Consider the following 5,785-nt stretch of genomic DNA (forward strand, 5'->3'; position numbering starts at 1 on the left):
GCTTGCTCACGAAGACCTAGGGCATTTGAGGAAGCCCATTGTTGGAATATACAAACCAAGTTCTATAACGGAAAATTCCCACTAGTATATGAAAGTGGCAAAACAAGAGACTATCATAAGGATCATGGTGCTACTTTGAAGCACAAGTATGGAAAAAGGATAGTAGCATTGCCCCTTTTTACAAATCCTTCTTGCTACCTCTTGAGCACTGCGTTGGTTTTCCCTTGAAGAGGAAAGGGTGATGCAGTAAAGTAGCGTAAGTATTTCCATCAGTTTTTGAGAACCAAGGTATCAATCCAGTAGGAGACCACGCTCGAGTCCCACGCACCTACAGAAACAAATAAGAACCTCGCAACCAACGCGATAAAGGGGTTGTCAATCCCTTCACGGTCACTTACGAGAGTGAGATCTGATAGATATGATAAGATAATTTTTTTGGTATTTTTATGATAAAAAAATAAAGATGCAAAGTAAAATAAACGGCAATTGAAATGGCGAAGTGTTGGAATATTAATATGATGGAAAATAGACCCGGGGGCCATAGGTTTCACTAGTGGCTTCTCTCAAGATAGCATAAGTATTACGGTGGGTAAACGAATTACTGTCGAGCAATTGATAGAACTGAGCATAATTATGAGAATATCTAGGTATGATCATGTATATAGGCATCACGTCCGTGACAAGTAGACCGAAACGATTCTGCATCTACTACTATTACTCCACACATCGACCGCTATCTAGCATGCATCTAGAGTATTAAGTTCATAAGAATAGAGTAATGCTTTAAGCAAGATGACATGATGTAGAGGGATAAACTCATGCAATATGATATAAACCCCATCTTTTTATCCTCGATGGCAACAATACAATACGTGCCTTGCTGCCCCTGCTGTCACTGGGAAAGGACACCGCAAGATTGAACCCAAAGCTAAGCACTTCTCCCATTGCAAGAAAGATCAATCTAGTAGGCCAAACCAAACTGATAATTCTAAGAGACTTGCAAAGATAACCAATCATACATAAAAGAATTCAGAGGAGATTCAAATATTGTTCATAGATAAAATTGATCATAAACCCACAATTCATCGGATCTCGACAAACACACCGCAAAAGAAGAGTTACATCAAATAGATCTCCAAGAAGATCGAGGAGAACTTTGTATTGAGATCCAAAGAGAGAGAAGAAGCCATCTAGCTAATAACTATGGACCCGAAGGTCTGAGGTAAACTACTCACACATCATCGGAGAGGCTATGGTGTTGATGTAGAAGCCCTCCGTGATCAATGTCTCTCCGGCGGAGCGTCGGAAAAGGCCCCAAGATGGGATCTCACGGGTACAGAAGGTTGCGGCGGTGGAAATAGGGTTTTGGCTCCGTATATGATGTTTCCAGGGTATATGGGTATATATAGGAGGAAGAAGTACGTCGGTGGAGCAATGAGGGACCCACAAGGGTGGAGGGCATGCCCAGGGGGGGTAGGCGTGCCCCCTACCTCGTGGCTTCCTCGTCTGTTGCTTGACGTCCACGCCAAGTCCTCTGGATCCCGTTTGTTCCGAAAATCACGTTCCCGAAGGTTTCATTCCGTTTGGACTCCGTTTGATATTCTTTTTCTGCGAAACCCTGAAATAGGCAAAAAACAGCAATTTGGGCCGGGCCTCCGGTTAATAGGTTAGTCCCAAAAATAATATAAAAGTGTATAATAAAGCCCATTAAGCATCCAAAACAGAATATATAATAGCATGGAACAATCAAAAATTATAGATACGTTGGAGACGTATCAAGGGACAGTAAAGAAAGAGATTTATTAAGATTTGAGTTCTGTGAAGCATTAATTGCTTGTGATGTCAGGGCGGGTTACCACAGTTTCCGAAGATGACGTCATGACCGGTTACAATATTTCACAGTAAGATCGAAGAAGGATTTTTTTCTAAGTGTTGAAGATTGACATGAGCAAGTTCAAATCAACCTGGGGCCTAATGTTGGGGATATGACTGTTAGATATGACCCGCCCAGGAGGGGCCGGGTCATCCCTATGGTGGTTCATCTCAATGAAGCCCAAGAGTATGTTAAAGATGGCGGTTCATAGACAGGCTTGGTAGAAGGCCCAATCCCGAAGGCGGTTTTAGGCCCACAAGTATAAACCGTCTTGTATATGTAAACCTGTATCGTAAGGCATGTAAGATAAGTCACCAAGCCGGAAACGTTATATGAGCCGGCCGGGACTCGGTAGGCCGCAGGGCGTCAACCCGTGTATATAAGAGGACGACCCAGCAGCGGCTTAGGGCAAGAAAAACATCAGATTGAGAGCCAGGTAAAGCGTATTCGCTCCCTGGTCATCGAAACCCCAGCAATTCCACCTCAAACTGGATTAGGCTTTTACCTTCACCGCAAGGGGCCGAACCAGTATAAACTCCTCGTGTCCTTTGTCATGTTTAACCCCTTTAAGCTAACCTCACCGCAATGGCTCCGCAACTAAGTCCTTCCATGAGGACAACTGCCGTGACACTTCCACGACAAATACCTTATGCGCAGTTCTATCTCCAGCATGGTGTCCTCCATAAGCTTCGGAGTGACACTTGCGTAGGATCTATTCCTGTTCACGCTCAGGTACACAACGTCTAATAAGACCATCTACTCCTTCTTTATAAAGGTGTGGGTCATCCCAGAAGTAATGTCTTAAATCATAGAAAAACTTATCCTTTTGCTGGTATGTGAAACTAGGTGGTATAAATTTAGCAACAATGTAATTAGCATAATCAGCATACCATGGAGCACTACGAGAAGCATTTATGATAGCTAATTGTTCATCAGGAAAGCTATCATCAATAGGTAGTGGGTCATCAAGAACATTCTGTAACCTAGACAGGTTGTCTGCAACGGGGTTCTTACCTCCCTTTCTATCAATAATATGCAAATCAAATTCTTGTAGCAAGAGAACCCATCTAATAAGTCTTGGTTTAGCATCTTTCTTTTCCATAAGGTATTTAATAGCAGCATGATCAGTGTGAACAGTTACTTTAGAATCAACAATATAAGGTCTGAACTTATCACAAGCAAATACGACTGCTAAAAATTCTTTTTCAGTAGTAGCATAATTTCTCTGGGCACTGTCTAGAGTTTTACTAGCATATTGGATAACATTTAATTTCTTATCAACTCTTGGTCCTTGAACAACGCCTACAACATAATCACTAGCATCACACATAATTTCATAGGGTAAATTCCAATCAGGTGGCTGAACAATAGGTGCAGAAATCAAAGCTTTCTTAAGTATTTCAAATGCTTCTACACAATCATTATCAAAGACAGAAGGAACATCTTTTTGTAAGAGATTAGTCACAGGCCTAGAAATTTTTGAGAAGTCTTTAATGAACCTTCTATGAAAACCGGCATGACCAAGGAAACTTCTTATACCTTTAATGTCCTTAGGACACGACATCTTTTAAATAGCATCAACTTTAGCTTTATCAACTTCAATACCTCTTTGAGAAATTTTATTTTCCAAGACAATACCTTCATTAACCATGCATAAAGTGGCACTTCTCCCAATTCAAGACAAGATTAGTTTCTTCACATCTCTGCAAAACTCGATCAAGGTTGCTTAAGGAATCATCAAAAGAAGTACCATAAATGGAGAAATCATCCATGAAAACCTCAACAATCTTTTCACAAAAGTCAGAGAATATAGTAGTCATACATCTTTGAAAGGTAGCAGGTGCATTGCATAAACCAAAAGGCATACTTCTATAGGCAAAGGTACCGAAAGGGCAAGTAAAAGTGGTCTTTTCTTGATCCTGTTTTGACACAGGTATTTGAGAGAAACCAGAATAACCGTCTAGAAAGCAAAAATGTGTATGTTTGGATAATCTTTCTAGCATTTGATCAATAAAAGGTAAAGGGTAATGATCCTTTTTAGTAGCTTTATTTAGTTTGCGAAAATCAATTACCATTCTATAACCTGTAACAATTATTTGTGGGATCAATTCATCTTTATCATTAGGGACAACGGTAATACCTCCCTTCTTAGGGACACAATGGACAGGACTTACCCACTGACTATCAGCAACAGGATAAATTATACCTGCCTCCAGAAGCTTTAGTATTTCTTTTCTTACCACTTCTTTCATCTTAGGATTCAACCGTCGTTGGTGATCAACAACCGGTTTAGCGTCTTTCTCCAATTTTATTTTGTGCTGGCATAGAGTGGGACTAATGCCCTTAAGATCATCAAGACTATATCCAATAACAGCATGGTGCTTCTTCAGAGTTTTCAATAATTTCTCTTCTTCTTGTTCTGAAAGGTTAGCACTAATAATAATAGGATATATCTTCTTTTCATCAAGATAAGCGTATTTAAGAGTATCAGGTAATGGTTTAAGCTCAAACACGGGATCACCCTTGGGTGGTGGAGGATCCCCTAGAATTTCAACAGGCAAATTGTGTTTCAAAATAGGTCCCTGCTTGAAGAATACTTCATCTATTTCCCTTCTTTCATTCATAAACATATCATTTTCATGGTCTAGCAAATATTGTTCTAAAGGATCATTAGGAGGCACGGCAATAGAAGCAAGACCAACAATTTCATATTTACTAGGCAGTTCTTTATCATGGGGTTGTCTACGAAATTTAGCAAAATTAAAATCATGAGACATATCCCCTAATCCAATAGTAACAACATCCTTTTTGCAATCTATCTTAGCATTAACAGTATTCAAGAAGGGTCTACCAAATATAATGGGACAAAAGTCATCTTGTGGGGAAGCAAGAACAAGAAAATCAGTAGGATATTTAACTTTCCCACACAAGACTTCAACATCTCTAACAATCCCAACTGGTGAAATAGTATCTCTATTGGCAGGCTTAATAGTAACATCAATATCTTCTATCATGGTGGTTGTTAAACATTGAGAATGGTAAACCCCATCTCAATCCCAATTAAAAAGGTAAATAATATCCCAATCAAATTTTATAGCTAAGATGATGAGATCCACATGATAATCCAAAAACCAGATACTCAAGATGTCCATAACCGGGGACACGGCTAACCATGATTAGTTTGTACACTCTGCAGAGGTTTGCGCACTTTTCCCCACAAGACTCGATCTCCTCCGTTTGATTTCTCGCACTACATGGTGTTTGAGAAACGGATGACCGAGACACAGTCTTTCAGAAGCATTAACTCTTTCGATGGGTAGACCGTACCACCTACATCCCCTACATCTGCTAGTCTACCACTGAAAGAGGTCACACAACATACTCAACTATGCCAGAGCCCATAATGGCTTGTGGCTGCACACGGAAGTTTCTAGCATGAATAATCTCATGATCCCTTTGCGCCTGGGTGGCAGTCCATAGGAAAAATCACACGGTACCCCGGGATTTCCAAAAATACAGGCAATCACTAGATTCCCCAGGTGCCTCAATCCACCCAGATGTGTATTAAAGTTGCCACCTTAAGTTAACCATTAATTAACAATACTCACAACTGTCATGAATACACTCAACCCAGTCCACGTCTACGAGCATAGCATACCAGTATAAGCGACGTAGAAGTAACTCCCAAAGGTTTGATAATAAACAGGTGAGTAGGTACTACCTCAACTACTTCCCAACCCACAATTTAAATTAGATCCTAACCATGCAATTGTTTGAGGATTGATCTAATGCAATAAAACTGGGTAGTAAAGAGGTATGATCAAAGTGTTACTTGCCTTGCTGATGATCCGCGAAACCTAGAGACTCGTAGTAGCACGCTTCGCACTCCGGGTACTCTATCGCAAACAAACA

The sequence above is a fragment of the Triticum aestivum genome, chromosome 1D (assembly GCF_018294505.1).
Source record: "Triticum aestivum cultivar Chinese Spring chromosome 1D, IWGSC CS RefSeq v2.1, whole genome shotgun sequence".
Lineage (NCBI taxonomy): Eukaryota > Viridiplantae > Streptophyta > Magnoliopsida > Poales > Poaceae > Triticum > Triticum aestivum.